The sequence below is a fragment of the Scyliorhinus canicula genome, chromosome 1, assembly GCF_902713615.1.
Source record: "Scyliorhinus canicula chromosome 1, sScyCan1.1, whole genome shotgun sequence".
In the NCBI taxonomy this organism is placed as follows: domain Eukaryota; kingdom Metazoa; phylum Chordata; class Chondrichthyes; order Carcharhiniformes; family Scyliorhinidae; genus Scyliorhinus; species Scyliorhinus canicula.
This window is the reverse complement of record NC_052146.1, coordinates 178823167-178841293: the sequence shown is the minus strand read 5'-3', so window position 1 is coordinate 178841293 and position 18127 is coordinate 178823167. Positions and strand designations below refer to the sequence as shown.

The 18127-nt window shown below is 51.7% G+C and overlaps 1 protein-coding gene across 4 annotated transcripts in view; it reads left to right on the top strand.

The window, feature by feature from the left end:
* prkn (parkin RBR E3 ubiquitin protein ligase) overlaps positions 1-18127 on the top strand; it is a 1360483-nt gene that overhangs the window by 1200757 nt on the left and 141599 nt on the right. The gene's annotated exons all lie outside the window — the stretch shown is intronic.

The following is an 18127-nucleotide window of genomic DNA, read 5'->3' as shown; positions in this document are numbered from 1 at the left end:
TCCATCCCTTAGCAATGAAGGACAAAATTCCATTTGCCGCCTTAATTACCTGCTGCACCTGCGAACCAACTTTCTGTGATTCACGTACAAGGACATCCAAGTCCCTCTGCACAGCAGCATGCTGCAATTTTTTACCATTTAAATAATAGTCCATTTTGCTGTTATTCGTACAAAAATGGATGACCTCACATTTACCAACATTGTATTCCATCTGCCAGACCCTTCATCCTGACTTGGAAATATATTGTCGTCCCTTCACTGGCATTGGGTCACAATTCTGGAACTTCCTCCCTGACAGCACTGTGAATGCACCTACACCACAGGGACTGCAGCAGTGTAAGAGGCCAACTCACCACCACCTTCTCAAGGGCAATTCGGGATGGACAATAAATGCTGGCCTAGCTAGTGACATCCGCATCCCATAAATTAATTTTTAAAAATGTAATCTGACCTCCAGATTTAAGCCCGATTGGCTATGTTTCTTGAGCCTGAGGAAACCAGACAAGTAAAGGGAGATAAGGGGCCGGATTCTTTGGAAACCGGCGGGGCGGGCAACTCCGGCGCGAAGGAGTGGCATGAACCACTCAGGTGCCAGGCTGCCCCGAAGGTGCGGCATCGTCCACACTTTAAAGGACTAGGCCGGCGCCGCAGTGGTTTGCGCCGCGTTGGCCGGCGGGGAGGGGACTTGGCGCCACACCAACCGGCGCCGAAGGGCCTCCGCCGGCCGGCGCGAGTTGGCGCATGCGCAGGAGCGCCAGCATGTGCTGGCGTCATACCAGCGCATGCACAGGAGGAGGGTTCATCTCTTCACCGGCCATTGCAGACCAGTACACCAGCCGGCGCGGAGGAATAGAATGCCCCCATGGCACAGGCAAGCCCGTGGATCGGTGGGCTTCGATCGTGGGCCAGGCCACCATGGGGGCACCCCCCGGGGCCAGATTCCCTTGCGCCCCCTCGAGGGCCCTGAAGGCTGCCCGTGGAGCCAGGTCCCGCCGGTAAGTACCTGTCGTAACATACGCCGGTGGGACCGGCCGAAAGCGGGCAGCCACTCGGCCCGTCGCAGGCCGGAGAACGGAGAATCGCCGGGGGGGCCGCTGCCAGCGGCTGCCGACCAGCATGGTGCAATTCCTGCCCCCACCAAATTCCCGGTGCCGGAGAATTCGGCAGCCGGCGGGGCGGGATTCACGCCGGCCCCCGCCGATTCTCAGACCCGGCCAGGGGCGGGGGCGGAGGGGGGGGGGGGGGGGGGGGGGGGGGGGGGGGAGGTTCGGAGAATTCCGCCCAAGGATTTTTTTCTTGTGGATCAAGTTAATGCCTGTTTGGCATTTCCTGAGGGCCAAAGGAGAAGGCGTGCTTCTTCCCAGCCCACTCAGCTTAACTTCTTCAATGCCAATCATTGGACTACCTCCCCCAGGAATTGAAAATTGAACGGCTGCCACGCAGAGAATTCTCCTGTGCTCCAACCACCTCTTCAATTGAGAATCAGAACTCTCCTCCAATCAGGGAGCAGCCGCCCCCGCCTTTATGGTCAAACCTTTGCATTGGGATCAGATACTCTGGGATCCGTGGCCTCTCCACAGGACCTGACTGCCCTGGGATTGGCAGCCACAACCCCAAGCTCCACACCCCAATGCCCACTAAGGTTTGCCATCACCCAGCTGAAAGCAACATCTGTTCTCCCGGGGTGCAGCCTCCTCTGGAGCTTTTTCATCCTGACATTTGGCTTTTCGGCAGGAACCTGTTTGTAAAAGGACATGTACTTTGGAGTCAAAACTCCACAGGATGTGGTGACCTCACCAAAACCCCTCCCTCATCAGTCACAAGACCTGCCCCAGTAAATATTAATCCCAAGCCCCCAATTTCTTTATTAACTGCTTTGCCATCTTCAAAGATTTGTGCATGAACATCACAAGCAAATGTTCATTGACTTGAAACATTAACGCTGTTTCCCTCTCCACAGATGCTGTAAGACCTGCTGTGTATTTCCAGTTTTTGTATGTTATCTCCAGCACTTCCTGTTAATGCACATCCTTTAAAATTAGACCATTTAGTGTATATTTTCTCTCCCCATAACAAAATCTATCACCATCCAATTTTCTTGTAAGGCTTGCTCAATTACCTTAACATTCAGGCCTCCCTGATGTATAGGGCAATGCTTCCATTTTGTCTGTTCCCCTCACCTTCCTAGATGCCTTGCTCATTTATAAGTTATATTCACATCAATTTTCTTGGGTTGGCTATGGTTCTGCTGGCTATGACATTGAAAATATGAGTTGCTGCAACTGTGTCTGGTTCTACCACTTTATATTTAAGTGCTTGTGGGATTTGTATATATTGATACGTACACATCTAATTTTGGTCGCTGCCTCCTTAACCTCCCTATCTGGCTGTCTGCATGTGCTGTCTGGGTAACATGATGCTAATGGTAATAATGAATTCTTAGCCCTATTCTAATTACTTCCATTATCCTTGTGCATAGTCAGGATCCTGCTGCACTCCCATCTTTAACCTAGGTTAAATGGTTTTTAAAGCTATTTTTACATTCCCCGTGCCTGCCATTTTAGGTGAAGCACATCACCCCTGTACCAACTCTTCTATTTATCAAAACAACCCCTATGAACTTAAACCATTTAGCTCGCTAATTCTCAACGTCTCCGTCAGTCTCACTGCTATTCCCTATCGCTGTAAATATCCCCAAGAACACAACCTCTATATTTGTCCTCTCATTTCATTTACCATTGATATGATAATGAATATTTAGCCTATATCCACCCCCATAAAATAATCTTAAAGGTTGGCAGATAGAGCTCCAACATGGCTGCTCACCAGTCTGTTTTTCTTGCTCATTTTGACACATCTATCCATCTGAGCTTAGAGATTCCCTCAACTACTATCTCTCCTAGTTTCCAGTCCAGTTTCAAGAACCTGACCACATGCTAATTTACGATCACAAATGTTCGACACTTAGCAGCCTTTTTGGCGGTTCTCCGTGTGTTAGAACTGGAATTCTGCATCTTTAATTTCCAGGGGATTCTTCCGATCCCGCATTGTGACTTTGCATTGTTTCCACATTGAGATTACGTCAGAAGATTAGGGAACCCTGATAGAGATTCTTCCTGTTTTCTCATGCAATTTGTGGCATCCAATTCTTTTTCACTTGACAGAATTCCCCTCTTTTTTTATTCGTTCATTGTTTTCCCCACTCCCTCTCCCGGCAATATGTCATCACCAGCCTCTTTCCCCAGTATCCTAGCTAATATTTATCTGCCAGGCAACATTTTAAAACTGGATTATCTGGTTCACTATCACACTGCTACTTGTGAGATTTTTCTGTCCGCAAATTGACTGCTGCGTTTCCTGGAGTAAAGCAGCGACTACACTTCCAAACAATGTCGGGTCTGGCCTGACGACATGAAGCACTATCAGGCCCTAGCTGCTGAAACTGCTCACCGCTTCAGGATCACCCGAGAATGGACGGATAACCCCCAGCTTCTTTTCTCCACTGCAAACCATTTTCTGAAACATTTGCTGCCTCATGACGCTGAGGACCCGGGTTGCTAGGTGGATTAGCCATGCAAAGCTGCCCCTTAATTGAAAAAAATAATTGAGTACTCTAAATTTATTAAAAGAAATAATTTTTTTTCCTGAGCAGTCTTTTCCACAGCAACGCCACCCCCCCCCCCCCCCCCCCGCCCCACCCCCCACCCCCACCAGAAAGGGGCTCATGGTATCATTGTCACTAAGATTGAGAGCAGGCATTCAGCCTTCTTTGCCCCTTCACTCCCTTCCCCAAGCCTGCTCAGGTCCCCTCAACCAACCTAGCCCTCAACTCACATTTGTCTCTACAGGTCGAGTCCAGGAACGTCATTGGACTTGCCTGGCATCCAGCAGTCTTCTGAGTGCATGCGACCTTGGTTGTCCCTGTCTCCATCTGCTGTGGACCCAAAATGGCCTCTCTTTATGCCCTCTTCAAGCTTGTGTTGTTCGAAAGAACCCATTTCCTTGCCTCACAGCCCCCCCCCCCCCCCCCCCCGCCCCACCCCTCTCCCACCCACAAATAATTGACCATCCAAAATAAAAGCAGAACATGCTGGAAATATTCAACGGGTCTTACAGCCTGCTTGGAGAGAGAAAAAGAAAGTGAGCTTTTCAGGTTCTCATGAAAGATCACAAACTTAAAATGTTGGGCAAAATTTAGCTGAAGTGGTGAAGCCCCCCATGTGGTTTTCAGATGGCCATCACACTCAGGTGAGAGGCGCAACTTAGAATCCATAGAATCCCTATACTGCAGAAGGAGGCCATTTGGCCCATCGAGCCTGCACTGACTCTCTGAAAGAGCACCCTAACTTAGGCCCATTCTTCCACCCTATCACCATAACCCCACTTAACCTGCATATGTTTTTTTTTTATTTGTTCTTGGGACGTGAGTGTCGCAGGCTGTAGCAGCATTTATTGTTCATCCTTAATTGTCCTTGAGGGGGCAGTTAAGAGTCAACCACATTGCTGTGGGTTTGGAGTCACATGGAGATCAGACCAGGTAAGGACGGCAGATTTCCTTCCCCAAAGGATATTAGTGAACCAGATGGGTTTTTAACGACAATCGACAATGGCTTCATGGTCATCATTAGATTTTTAATTCCAGATTTTTATTCAATTCAAATTTCACCATCTGCATTGGCCAGGTTCCTGCAGGGTGCAAGTTCGATGACATGTCTCTGGACTCGGCCCTTGGAGCTGCAAAACAGACGTGGGAGCACCAGGCAGGGTTATCAGATATCATCACTTGATTGCAATGGACAAAGGAGGATTCCAATTACATCAACCTGACGCCATTGCACCGACATGCTAGTGCACCAAGGTCTACATTAGTAGGATGGTGACCACCATGGAGACTGCTGTCCAGGATATTGCACCTGATCTGCACTCAAACCAGCACACCATCGCTCTCGGCAGAAGTGGGATCCATCAGTGGCTAGGTGAGAGGAGGATAGGGCACCTCAACATCACTCTTAAGTGCCCGTTTTCCTCAATGAATCAGGGAGGAGATCTCAGCCACCCATTGGGAGGAGGGTCAACTGGACTCACCCCCACCCCCTCCCTCCCCCCCTCCAGGGCCATCCGCCCAGGTGACTCCAAGAGTGTCCAGCAGCTCCTGACCCTATTGCCTCTTGATGGCTGCCGTAGGCAGCAAAATGTTGGGGAGATGCTTGAAGAGCCTGCACCATCTCAATTCTTCTCCCAGTTATTATCCCATACCAGGAAGGCCAGAGGCTCCAGATGCTGCCTTCTTAAAACCTGGCTCTGCGGGTGGCCTGCAGAGTCCTCGGGAGGGGTGTGGGGGAATCTGGCCCCGGGGGGGGGGTTGCCCCCGCAGTGGCCAAGCCCGTGATTGGGACCCACTGATCCGTGGGCGGGCCTGTGCCATGGGGGACCTCTTTCCCTCCGCGCCGGCCGGTGTAATAGTCTTCCATGGCCGGCGCAGAGAAGAAGCCCCCTGCGCATGTGCTGGGATCACGGCAGCACACGCTGGTGCTCCCGCGCATGCGCCAACTCACGCCGGCGGGCGGTGGCCCTTCAGCGCCGGTTGGCACGACACCAAGCCGTTTGGCGCTGGTTGGCACAGTGCCAACCCCGTCGGGGCCGGCCTAGTTCCTGAAGGTGCAGAGGATTCCGCACCTTCCAGGTGGCCCGATGCCAGAGTGGTTCACGCCACTCCTCAGCGCCGGTACAGCCCGTCCCGCCGGTTAGGGGAGAATCACGGCCCTGGTGTGGTGAAACAAGCCTTTATGCGTGTTACTTGTCGCAAACGTTCAGGAATCATTATCCAGTTCTAACTGCAAATAGGCATGACTGAGGTTTGGTTTGGTGTACGTGAGACCCCTGCCAATTTTTCATAAATGTCTTCAATTCGTGGAATTGGGTACTTGGGTATTTAAGCTTGTAATCCCCACATTTCTAACTGAGCGATCTGGTTTTAATACAGGGACGATGAGGGCTGCCCATTCAGAAAACTGCATGGATCTGATAATTCCTAATTCTTAAAGGCATTTAAATTCAGTTTCCACTTTTTGATGTAAGGAATAGGGGCTAGGTCTCGCCCTGAAAATCTTTGGTGTGGAATCAAGGTTGACGTAAATCTTGGCTTTTACTCCCTTTATTCAACCCAACTCATTCTGGAATATGTCTCTATATTTACATAAATCTTCCTGGAAAATGGTATCCTACATTTTGAAGGTCTCCAACCAGTTCAACTTGATTTGGTGCAACCAATCTTGTCCCATGAGACTTTGCTGATGTCCCTCGAATTGATCATAGGTAGCTGAGCATCCTGCTGCTGATATGACACTGGTGTTGTGGTGTGCCCAAGCTTTCCAGAGTTTCCTCCGTATATGTCGTCAACTTGGTTGTTGCGCTACTTAGGTTCAAAGACTGAACTCTTTCTCGAAGATATTTGGTGTCAACCTCCATCTTAAGTGGTCTTCCATTTACTGTGAGGACTATCTCAATTGGGGCTGTTTCGCTGACTTTCACATTGTTTAATCTGTACTTTTCAGGTTCTTCATCTGAATTCTTCTCCACTTTCTTCACTGGGGTCATGACTTTTTTTTTTATTTGTCATGCTTTGCCTGGCATGGCAACCTGCCTGGATATAGCCCTTCCTATTGCACTGAAACAAATAAACTCTCTGCAGCAGCACGGTCCTTGGGGGTGGTCTCCGCCACATCAGTAGAAATTATCTTTACTTTTGGGATGACGATCCATTTTCTTTCCTGATCACTGACTGTGATCCTGTTCCTGGAATCATGGCTGAACTTCCTTTGTGCCTGTCGACCTGGCTGCGCACAGTGCAGCCATCCCTCCCCGCAGCTGGTTCACCTCACCCTCTTGAATGCCTTGAAGTTCTGACGCACCCCCCCCTCCACAAACCCGGTTGCCTGAGCTATTTTTACCGCTCTGTCTAGGGGTATCCTCTTTTCAGCTGAAAGATTCTCATGCATACATATGTTGTCAATACCGCATACTAAACTGTCACGCAACATGTCGCTGAGCACTGTGCCGAACTCACAATGCTCAACCATTTGGCAGAGTCTGGCAACGAAGGTGGAGGTCGTCTCCCCGGGCCCCTGACAGCAGAATTAAATTTGTATTGCTGTAGTATGATTGAGGGCCTGGAGTTGAAATGCTCCCTGACCAACTTCACCAACTCGTCAAATGACTTTGTGTCGGGGACATCAAATTTCTGATAAGGTTGTATATAGGTTGGGACCCACACACCATTAAAAGAATAAGCTTCTGTTTATCCTCCCCTGTTATTTTGTTTGCTGATAAAATAAAAAGTAACAACACCGCTCAATATCCTGGCTCCGGTCTTCAGCCCGCTGGTCGAATGGGTCAAGTTTTCCAATTATGGGCATTTTTTACTCACTGTTTTATGATGCCGTCGACACTTTCCAACTTCTCTGTTCGTTTTGGAGGCTACTGCCTTCCCCCTTCGGATTCTGAAGTACTGAGGACTTGCGATTGATCTGGTTTACACCAATGTGGTGGCTCGAGGCAATACTAGGGAGACTTCCAGGGCAGCACGGTAGCACAAGTGGATAGCGCTGTGGCTTCACAGCGCCAGGGTCCCAGGTTCGATTCACCGCTGGGTCACTGTCTGTGCAGAATCTGCACGTTCTCCCCATGTCCGTGTGGGTTTCCTCCGGGTGCTCCGGTTTCTTCCCACAGTCCAAAAACGTGCGGGTTCGGTGGATTGGCCATGATAAATTGCCCAAACAAGTAAACTATACACAGACACAGAGTCACAAAACAGGCCTCACTCTCTGGCTCCAGGGTCCAATCTATCCGGTATCCCAATCCCAGAGCCCCATGAGTTTTCCCCATTGGTTGATGTCCGTGCGCTCCCGCACAATAGGCCCTGAGCTGGTCACGTGGACCGCAAGGGCTCGCCTCTTAAAGAGGCCACACTACCACACCCTGCATATTGTTTCTATTCAAGCAATCATCCAGTACTTCAACTGAACCTGCCTGCAGTACACTTCAGGCATGCATTCCAGACCCAAACCACTCGTTGTGTGAAAAAGTTTGTTCTCACATCACATTAGCTTCTTTTGCAAATCATTTTAAATCTGCACCCTCTCGTTCTTGATCCTTTTGCAAGGGGAACAGATTCTCCCTCTATACTCTGTCCAGCCTCTTGGTGATTTTGAACATCTCTGTGAAATCTCCTCTCAGCCTTTTTCTCTCTAAGGAGGTTCGATTCCCGGCTGGGTCACTGTCTGTGTGGAGTCTGCGCGTCCTCCCCGTGTGTGCGTGGGTTTCCTCCGGGTGCTCCGGTTTCCTCCCACAGTCCAAAGATGTGCGGGTTAGGTGGATTGGCCATGCTAAATTGCCCATAGTGTCCTAAAAAGTAAGGTTAAGGGAGGGGGGGGGGGGGTTGTTGGGTTACGGGTATAGGGTGGATATGTGGGTTTGAGTAGGGTGATCATGGCTCGACACAACATCGAGGGCCGAAGGGCCTGTTCTGTGCTGTACTGTTCTATAAGAACAGGCCCAATTTCTCCAGTCTATCCTCATAATTGAAGTGTCCCATCCCTGGGACTATGGGTAATGTGTTGGGGGGCTGACCCTCAAAGATCTGTGGCACCTGCGAGTGTCTCAAGATGTATGAGTAGTGGGAGCTCCCATGACATCTCACATAAACCTGCTTAACCTGTTCTGGTGGTTGCTACCCAGCTGCACACTGAGTGAGTGCAATCCTTTCCTGTTGATGAATTGTAGTGGCTGCTGCCAGAGAGCTCTAAAAGTCACATGAATGCAATCGATGCTACTCAGCACCTGTGGGAATCCGCAGATCGCTGCCAATCCCACTGCTGGCAACCTGGCTAGCTTCTGGACATAATTGTGTGCCTTGCTAACTAGGGCATTCGCGACCTCTTGGATACGTTTGTGAGCAGATGCTTAAAATAATCCCACCAGTGGAGTCCTGGAATGAGCCACAAGTGAATGAGTTCAGAGCGGAGAGCACTTTTAGAGCCATTGGCAATGGATGGACTCCAAGTCCTTGCAGCATCAACTCTTCCTGGAAAATGTGGCCCATGTGTGCCCCCCCCCCATCCCCAGACGTGTAAAGGCATCTACGGCACTGTCCGTCACTCATCTGAAGATATGAGAAGTGCCTCCTGTCCAACTTTAGTCTCGCCAGATGCTTCTGCTCAATAGCTCTGTCATCCTTAGCTTCTGGGTTTTGAGGGATCCCACTGGCACTAGTTGATCAGAGTGAGACTCCTCACTTTTTCGAGTCTGTCAGTGACGGACCCTTCTTTTCCTCCTTATCGGTTGCCTTATTGACAGCACGAACACAACTTTTGCTGGCTTCACCCATGAGACGCTCTTGCTCATGCCTGCGGAAACAATGAACAGAAACATGAATGAACACCCCCCCCCCCCCCCGGGGCCAGAACCCCCCGTGCCCCCCCCGAGGACTCCGCAGGCCGCCCGCAGAGCCAGGTCCTGCCGGTACGGACCTGCTGTATTTCACGCCGGCGGGACCCACCGAAAACGGGCGGCCACTAGGCCCATCGCAGGCCGGAGAATCGCCGGGGGGCTGCCCCGCGATTCCTGTCCCCGCCAAGAAACCGGCACCAGAGAATCTGGCAGCCGCCCCCCCCCCCCCCCCCCCGCGATTCTCTGGCCCGGCGGGGGGTCGGAGATTCCCACCCCACATTCCTGTACCCACTATGGCACTGGGCTGGATTCGTCCCTACCCGGCGGGGAGGGGGCCCCGGCGGGACCCTGTGCCGGGAACCACTCCGGCGTCGGGCCACCCAAAGTTGCAGAATCCTCCGCAGCTTCAGGGACTAGGCCCGCCCCGGAGTGGTTTGCACCCCGCCAGCCGGCAGGAAAGATGCTTGGCATCACGCCAACTGGTGCTGAAGGGCCTCCTCTAGCCAGCGCGAGTCGGCGCATATGCGGGAGCTCCAGCATGTGCTGGCGTCATCCCCGCGCATGCGCAGAGGGCTTCGCTTCCGCACTGGGAATGGCAGAGGACCACAGCCTCCGGTGCGGAAGGATAGAGTGCCCCCACGGCACAGGCCCACCCGCGGATTGGTGGGCCCGATCACGGGCCAGGCCACTGTGGGGTCACCTCCCAGGGCCAGATCCCCCCACCCCCACCCAAGAACCCCAGAGGCCACCCGCGCAGCCAGGTCCCGCCGGTAAGGGACCTACTCCAATTTACGGCGGAGGGACTGGCAAAGAACGGGCGGGACTTCCGCCCATCGCGGGCCTGAGAATTCGTGGAGCCCTAGGGCCCATTGAGTCGCGCCGGTCCCCGCTATTCTGCAAGGCGGGCGGCACAACTGACCCCGCGCCAATTTTTGGGGGGTCGGGAGAATTCGGGGGCAGGATTCATGCCGACCCCCAGCGATTCTCCGACCTGGTGGGGGGTCAGAGAATCCCGCCCACTTTGTCTCAAAATGGGAGAATTCTGCCCAAAATTTCAGTGAGATTGATTGAAACAGTGGGAATAACGGCCGGGATTCTCCAAGCCTCAGCACCGAAATCACGATCGGCGCAGGGGCAGAGAATGGGGCCTCTGACCCGCAATCGGGTCCGACGCCGGGATGCGAACCTCCGGTGACCGGAGAATCGGTGGCAGTTGCCCACACACGGTTGACATGGCGCCAGTCGGGGTCCGTTGAAAGAGGCCGCCGCGCCGATTCTCCTCAGTCGACCGGCCGAGTTCCCGCCGGCGTGGTTTGCGTATGGTTCCATACAGCAGGAGCTCGGCGTCGCGGCTGTGGTGGCTGTCCTGGTGGGGGGGCGGGGGCCAGGCCCGTGATCGGGGATCATTGATCGGCGGGCGCACGGGATCTGCGGGGACCTATCTTCATCTGTGCCGGCCTGCTGTGTGGCTCCATCATGTTGCACAGATCCGGCGCCGCAGCCGACTGCCGCGCGCTTATGCGGACCCGTGGCCAGGAGTGCAGAGCCGCGTATCGGCAGCCGGAGCTGTGTGTGTCATGATATGCACTCATGCACATAATGAGATACAGACAGGCAGTGACAGGCACCCAGTACAGCCACTCAACAAACAGGAAAGAACACAACCAATCATCAGGCAGAACACTAGAAGGTGGTCTCCCACTATAAAACACATGAGGCATCAACACTCTGCCTCTTTCCACTGGTGACAACTGTAGTGACAGTCAGGGTGTATATATCAGTTAGCACCTTCTACATGTGGCTCAGAGCTAGTCTGGTCTAGTTAGTTATAGTAAGCATTTGTAGAGTGTCAAACCCACAGTGAACTGTGTGCACTGCTTAACAAGTTCAATAAAGCGTATTGAACCAACATCAAAGTTTGGAGTCTACTTTTAAGTGCAACTGCATTCAGTTGCAGTCCGTGTTACCCCAGTCCGGCACCGTGCTGGCTCCCTGTGGGCCACAGAATCGCTGGGCCAAGAGGCCCGTTGACGCCCGCGTGAAACACTCTGGTGTTGACGCCGCGTCAACACTTAGCCGTGTTTTTGGAGAATCCCGGCCACCATCTGAGTGATTTGTGGGGAAATCCATGGAATCTGTTTTTTTTGTTGTATCTGTCATTTTCTCTATAGTGTGGTGTGTTTGACCACAGTTTGTCCATTAATTCACATGTACTTCATACTTACCCTGAATGTTAGTGTATAAGGTATATATTCTAAATGGTTTTATCCTTCTGAAGTCGGATAGTAAAGTTGTTTTTTGTTTGTTCAAATCCCGTGGAATCTTGTGGCCTTATTCCAGGTGTCTTGTGTCTCAAACTTTATCTACTTCAAACAAATTGTTATCGGTCCCGAATGGGATTTCTCCCCTCCCTCCCACCCTCTCTCCCTCTCTCCCTCCCACCCTCTCTCCCTCCCTGCCTCCCTCCACGTCCCAAGGCCTGGCCAAGGATCATAACATAATTACCAAGCCCCTCAAGTACGTGAAAACCTTCTCTCTGGTTTCTTAATCCTGTCGCTCATCCGTTTACAAGAACAATATCCTTATTTCAGTTCCTTGCAGCTGCAACTCCTGACGCATGCAAATCATCGTTTTCAGATTCCTTCCCACTGCATGTGTGGCTCAGCCACACTTTGATGCATTTTGCTACATTAATAATCTTTCCTTGAGCCTTAATATGAAAACCTGATGTCCCCCACATAGATCAGATTGAGCACAGAGCATTGGAGTGAAGCTTTGGTCAATGACTGCACCTGAGATGAGAACTCAGGATGCAGTAGAGTGACCAAAGTTGTGGCCACTCGGTCATGTGGTGTGGGATGTTGCCAAAGCAGAATGTGAAGGACTGAGCATCAATGTGGTGACAGGACATGAGTCAATGGACTTTAAGAGGCAGCTTCTGATGGTGAATGGGCAAAGAGTGGTTCTTAGGAGACAAATGCTATATATAGTAGTGAGAACGTCCGAAACATGGTGATCGCACTGTCATTCTTCTCACTCAAAGGCAGGAGCGAAGAAGAAGAGGCCAACGGAAGAACCTAGCTCTCCAAAGGCAGGAGCAGAACCGTGAAGAGGAAGGGATTGGATTGGATTTCTTAATTGTCACGTGTACCGAGGTACAGTGAAAAGTATTTTTCTACGAGCAGTTCAACGGATCATTAAGTACATGGGAAGAAGAGGGAATAAAATAAAATACATAATAGGGCACCACAAGGTATACAATGTAACTACATAAGCACCGGCATCGGATGAAGTATACAGGGTGTAGTGTTAATGAGGTCAGTCCGTCAGAGGGTCTTTTAGGCGTCTGGTAACAGCGGGGAATAAGCTGTTTTTGAGCCTGTTCATGCGTGTTCTCAGACTTCTGAATCTCCTGCCCGATGGAAGAAGTTGGAAGAGTGAGTAAGCTGGGTGGGAGGTGTGTTTGATTACGCTGCCTGCTTTCCCCAGGCAGCGGGAGGTGTAGATGGAGTCAATGGATGGGAGGGAGGTTTGTGTGATGGACTGGGCAGTGTTCACGACTCTCTTGAAGTTTTTTGCGGTCCTGGACCGAGCAGTTGCCATACCAGGCTGTGATGCAGCCTGATAGAATGCTTTCTATGGTGCATCTGTAAAAGTTGGTAAGGGTTAATGTGGACATGCCGCATTTCCTTAGTTTCCTGAGGAAGTATAGACGCTGTTGTGCTTTCTTGGTGGTAGCATCGACGTGGGTGAACCAGGACAGATTTTTAGAGATCTGCACCCCTAGGAATATGAAACTGCTAACCATATTCACCTCTGCCCCATTGATGCTGACAGGGGTGTGTACAGTACTTTGCTTCCTGAAGTCAATGACCAGCTCTTTAGTTTTGCTGGCATTGAGGGAGAGATTGTTGTCGCTGCACCACTCCACTAGGTTCTTATCGTCAGCAAACTTGTAGATGGAGTTGGAACCAAATTTTGCCACGCGGTCGTGTGTGTACAGGGAGTAGAGTAGGGGGCTAAGTACGCAGCCTTGCGGGGCACCGGTATTGAGGACTATTGTGGAGGAGGTGTTGGTATACATTCTTACTGATTGTGGTCTGTTGGTCAGAAAATCAAGGATCCAGTTGCAGAGTGGGCAGCCAAGTCCTAGGTTTTGGAGCTTTGATATGAGCTTGGCTGGGATCATGGTGTTAAAGGTGGAGCTGTAGTCAATAAATAGGAGTCTGATGTAGGAGTCCTTGTTGTCGAGATGCTCTCGGGATGAGTGTAGGGCCAGGGAAATGGCATCTGCTGTGGACCAGTTGCAATGGTAGTCGAATTGAAGTGGGTCAAGGAGTTCCGGGAGTATGGAAGTGATGCACTTCATGATCAACCTCTCGAAGCACTTCATTATGACTGAAGTCGGGGCCACCAGATGATAGTCATTGAGGCACATTGCCTGGTTCTTCTTTGGCACCGGTATGATGGTGGTCTTCTTGGAGCAGGTGGGGACCTCAGAGTGGAGTAGGGACAGGTTAAAGATGTCCGCGAACACCTCTGCCAGCAGGTCTGCACAGGCTCTTAATGCACGACCAGGGATCCCGTCCGGGCCCGTCGTCTTCCGAGGGTCCACTTTCAGGAAGGCCGATCTGACTTTGGAAGCTGTGATAGTGGGTATGGGTGAGTTATGGGATGCTGGGGCACTCGACAGCGGATTGTTGGTTATCTGCTTGAACCGAGCATAGAACGCATTGAGTTCTTTGGGGAAGAGTGCGCTGCTGCCGGAGATACTGCTCGGCTTCGCTTTGTAGCCCGTTATGTTGTTTAGTCCTTGCCACAACCGCTGTGAGTCTGTCTGTGACTCTAGCTTAGTTTGATATTCTCTCTTGGCATCTCGGATGGCTTTGCGAAGGTTGTACCTGGATTTCTTGTATAGGTCAGGGTCGTCTGACTTGATTGCCTCAGATCTCTCCTTCAGTAGGGAGTCAATCTCGCAATTGAGCCATGGGCGCAATTCTCCGAACCACACGTGGGCCGGAGAATCGCCGCAACTGCGCCATGCCGCCCCGGCCCGCGCTTCTCCGATGTGTGAAGAATCAGTGCCTTTGGCGCAGCACTGGTCACGGTCCGCTGTCTGCAGCCGGGCCGCCGATTCTCCGGCCTGGATGGGGCGAGCAGCCACTCGGAAACGGCAGAGTCCCGCCTTGGACCACGGAGAGGTCACAATCTCGTGTTTTTGGAGTGTTTCTTTTGTTTGAGCAGGCTGGAAACACTGGCTCACCAATCGTCGGGCCGGCCTCTTACAAGGAGATCAAAACTGGGAAGGAAATATTCAGGGGTATGTGACTTTTTGTAAGGACAGAAAGGATGGGAAATATGGTGGGGTGGCTTTGTTAATACGAGGTGGAATAAGTAGAATTGCAAGAAATGATCTTGGAAGCGAAGATGTAGAATCCATATGGGCGGAGGCAAGAAATCACATGGGATAACTGTCAGGAATTGTCTGTAGGCCCCAAACAGTAGCTATACTGTAGGATGGAGAATAAATCAGGAGGTAATAAAGGCATGTTAAAAAAAGGGAGTACTTTAATCATGGGTGTCTTTAATCTTCATGTAGATTAGGAAAATCAAATTGACAGAGGGAGCCATGAGAAAGAATTCACACAGTATATTCGGGACAGTTTCTTAGAATAATATGTTGTGGATCAAACCAGGGATTGGGCTATTTTGGATTTGGTAATGTGTAATGAGGTAGGTTTAATAAACAATCTCAGAGCATTAGATGGAGTGACCACAACATGGTAGAATTTAGCATTCGATTTGAGAGTGAGAAACTTGGGTCAGAAACAACTGTGCCACATTTAAATAAGGTTAATTATAAGGGAACGTGGGCAGAGTTGGTTCGAATAGATTGGGAAAGACGTTTAGCAAGAAAGACGGTTGATCATCAATGGCAGACATTTCTGAAAATAGCTCTTGACTCACAACAAAGATATATCCAAGTGAGGAAGAAGGATTCTAGGAAGGGGATAAATCAACCTTAAACTGAAAGAAAAAACAAATAATGCGAAAAAGATTAGTGGTAAGCCAGAGCTTTGCGAAAGTTTTAAAAACCAATAAGAAGTGACCAAAAATAAATGAAGAGGGAGAAGATGAACTATGAGGGTAAAAACAGACAGTAGCAACTTTTTTAAATACATAAAAAGGAAGAGAGGGGCCAAAGTGAAGATAGACCCCTTGGAGAATGAGACTGGGGAATAATAATGGGGAGCCAGGGAATGGCAGAGGAGTTGAACAAATATTTTGCGTCAGTCTTCACGGTGGAAGACACGAATAACATTCCAGGATAGGGTCCCCCTTGTCCTCACTTTTCACCCCACCAACCTCCGCATTCAAAGGATCATCCTCTGCTAGTTACGGCAACTCCAGCATGGTGCCACCACCAAAAACATCTTCCCCTCACTCGTCCTGTCAACGTTTCACAGGGGCCGATCCATCTGAGATAGCCTGGTCCACTCCTCCATGACCCCAAACACCTTACCCTCTTCGAATGGTATCTCCACATGCAATCACAAAGGTGCAATGTCTGCCCCTTTACCTCCTCCCTACTCACCATCCAAAGGCCGAAACACTCTTTTCAGGTGAGGCAGCGCTTCACTAGCACCACATTCAATCTGGTCTATTGCATCCGCTGCTCCCAGTGCGATCTACTTTACCGTTGAGAGAATAAACACAGACACCTTCAGTCCGTCTTCAAGCAGGACCCAGACCTTCCTGTCACTTGCCATTTCAAATCACCACCCTGCTCTCATGGCTACATATCCGGCCTTGACCTGCTGCAATGTTCCAGTAAAGCCCAGCGCAAACTGGAGGCACAGCACCTCGGGCGGGATTCTCCGGGAATCGGCGGGGCGGGAAGAAACGGCGCAGTGGAGTGGCGGGAACCTCTCCAGCGTCGGGCCGCCGCACTTTAAGGGGCTAGGCCGGCGCCAGAGTGGTTTGCGCCCCACCGGCCGGCATGGAAGGCCTTTGGCGCCGCGCCAGCCGTGGCCGAAGGGACTCCACCGGCCGCCACGGGTCCGCGCATGCGCGGGAGCGTCAGCAGCTGCTGACGTCATCCACGTGCATGCACGGGGGGGGGGGGGGGGTTTCACCTTCGTGCCAGCCATCACAGAGGCTTACAGGGCCAGCGCGGAGGAAAAGAGTGCCCTCATGGCACAGGCCCGCCCGCGGATCAGTGGGCCCCGATCGCGGGCCAGGCCACCGTGGGGGCACCCCCAAGGGCCAGATAGCCCCGCGCCCTCCCGAGGACCTCGGAGCCTACCTGCGCCACCAGGTCCCGCCGGTAAGGGACGTACTCCAATTTACACCGGCGGAACCTGCATAGAACGGGTGGGACTTCGGCCCATAGCGGGCCGTAGAATCGCCAGTGGGGCCGCTGCAAGCGGCCGCCGACTGGCGCAGCTCGTTTCCTGCGCCCGCCAACTCTCCGGCGCCGGAGAATTCAGCAGGTGGCGGGGGTGGGATTCACGCCGCCCCGCGGGGGGGGTCGGAGAGTCCCACCTCTCATCTTCCAATTAGGTATGTTACAACTTTCCGGACTTAGCATTGTGTTCAACAACTTCAGACTGTGAATTCTCTTCTCTACCTTCACCCCATTTTTATTTATATCAGTTTATTTTCACTGGGGCACTTGTAACGGCACCTCTGCCATTCTCGCCTGCCCGCTACTAGTCCGGTGGTGGTGGCAGCATTAAAGACCTGGTGTCAGTGGAGAAGACACAGAGGCGTGGAGGGAGTCTCAGTTTGGACCCCGATACGCAACAATCACAGATTTGTCCCGGGCAAGATTGACGGAGGGTTCCAAAGCTGGCAGAGGGAAGGCATTAAAAGGATGCGGACCTGTTCGTGGACGGGACCTATCCCAGCCTGAAAGCGCTTGAGGAGAAATTCAGTTTGCCCCCTGGAAACGCTTCAGGTACTCGCCTTTCTGAAAAAACAGATGGTATCATTTCCTCTGCTACCCCCACGCAGGATACAGGATAGGGTGGCCTCCGGCACCTGGGTAGGGGAGGGGAAGGTATCGGACATCTACCGGGAACTTCAGGAGGCAGAGGAAGCCCCAGTGGAGGAGCTCAAGGGCAAATGGGAGGAGGAGCTAGGTGGGGAGCTGGATGCGGGCGGACGCCCTAAACAGGGTCAATTCCTCTTCATCATGTGCCAGGCTTAGCTTAATCCAGTTTAAGGTGGTCCACCGGGAACACATGACGGCAATAGGATGAGCAAGCTCTTTGGAGTTGAGGATAAATGTGCGAGGTGTGTGGGAAGCCCTGCAGATCATGTCCATATGCCCGGCTCTTAAGGGATTCTGGCAGGGACTTGCTGAGGCAATGTCCAAGATCTTGGACATACGGGTGGTGCCGAGTCCAGAGGTAGCGATCTTTGGTGTGCCAGAAGATCCGGGAGTTCAGGGAGTGAAAGAGGCCGACGTCCTGGCCTTTGCCTCCCTGGTAGCCCAGAGACGGATTCTGTTAATGTGGAGGGACTCAAAGCACCCCGAGTGTGGAGACTTGGGTCAGTAACATGGCTGGGTTTCTCAATCTGGAGAAAATAAAGTTTGCCTTAAGAGGGTCCATGGCGGGGTTCTCTCGGAGGTGGCAGCCGTTCCTCTACTTTCTAGGAGAGCAGTAAAGGTCAG